Below are 1,739 nucleotides of genomic sequence, written 5' to 3' on the forward strand. Positions count from 1 at the left end.
GAAATTGGTGAGAAGTAGAAGAGAGAAATCAGGTGAGAGAGAGAAAAACCAAAAATGGAATGACCTGCGAGAAAACGCATCTCTGACGGGGAGTGAACAGGTCTCCTGGCTGTCAGCAGTCAACGCCGCTTCAAGTATAGAAAGCTAGCTCTGGTGGCATCTGCCACCTGGAGATCTTGTCATTTCCCTTTGATGAGTGTAAGTGTGCCTTTCCCTTGTCGCCCTCACCTGCTCCTTTAAGGATGCTTCTTAAAATAGAATCCACAGACAGTTTTGTGTGAGGAGCCAAAATGTTGGGAACAGTGAGTGAATCTCTGAAAAGGACCCACAAATGGATGCTGAGGTACCTACGCAGGCCACAGGGACCCCAGGAGCACCCGGGAAGGCTGAGGTGTTGAAATGGATGCTGAGGTACCCAAGCCAGCAGCAGAGACCCCAGGAGCACCCAGAAAGACTGAGGTGTTGAAACGGATGTTGAGGTACCCACACAGTCCGCAGGGATCCAGGAGCACCCAGAAAGGCTGAGGTGTTGGGATCTCCTTTGCCGTAGAGAACATGGTGCCAGGCATAAAGGAAATGGTTTGTGGTCTTTCAAATATGCCAAGCTCATTGGAACAAGAGAGAGTGGGTGCTTTCAGCACCCCTCCAGACAGCAACCAGAAGAAAACCTTCTGTGCACTCAGAAGCCATAGTTATGATCTGCTCTGAGGAGTCAAAGCTGGCAACCTTGACTGAAATGCAAGTTCTAGAGGAAAGGAGTTGCATCTTTTACTGATAACCTCCAATTCTAGAACAATACCTAGTGTTCAGCAAATACCCATCAAATAAATCCCTGGAGGGGAAGAAAAGCTCCAACGCTTTCCAAGTGCTACTGGGACTTTTAAAGAGAGGGATATTTATTTTTATAAAGATATGAAAGGTGAAGGAAGAAAGGAAGGAAGGAAGGAAGGAAGGAAGGAAGGAAGGAAGGAAGGAAGGAAGGAAGGAAGGAAAAAAAAGTCTTAGGTACTATGGTGGTTTGGGTAAGAATAGCCCCCATAGGCCCATAGATTTGAATTCTTGGTCACCAGGGAGTATCACTACGGAAGTGTGGCCTTGTTAAAGTAGGTGTGGCCCTGTTGGAGGAAGTGTGTCACTGGGGGTGGGCTTTGAGGTTTCAGAAGCCCAAGCTAGGTGCTTGCTCTCTTTCTCTCTCTTTCTTTCTCTCTTTCTTTCTCTCTCTCTCTCTCTCTCTCTCTCTCTCTCTCTTCCTGCTGCCTATTGATCTGAGTGTAGAACTCTCAACTCCTTCTCCAGCATCACATCTTCTTGTATGCCTCCATGCTTCCCACCATGATGATAATGGTTTAAATCTCTGAACTGTAAGCAAGCACCAATTAAATGTTTTCCTTTGTAAGAGTTTCTGTAGTCATCGTGTCTCTTCACAGCAATAGAACACTGACTAAGATTGGTACATAATGATTTCAAATCCCAAAAAACTCAAGACATCTGTCACTGCCTACTTTTCCTCCCTAATGTCTTAACTGTCTATCTGCAGTCCCTAAAGATTAGGCCTTAAAAGGATAAGCAAGCAGAAACAAAGGGTGAGATGCGTGTGGTTCCCAGGGAGCTACTCCCTGTCCTGCTGAGAGCAGAATGGGATAAAAGCTTCAATGGAGAAAGAGGGTACCTGAGAAGGAAGGGATGGCAGGTGTTTCTTTTGTAGGAGGCACGGGTGAGTCTAATCCTGTGGTCCGGGT

The sequence above is a fragment of the Microtus ochrogaster genome, unplaced genomic scaffold, assembly GCF_000317375.1.
Source record: "Microtus ochrogaster isolate Prairie Vole_2 unplaced genomic scaffold, MicOch1.0 UNK43, whole genome shotgun sequence".
NCBI lineage: Eukaryota > Metazoa > Chordata > Mammalia > Rodentia > Cricetidae > Microtus > Microtus ochrogaster.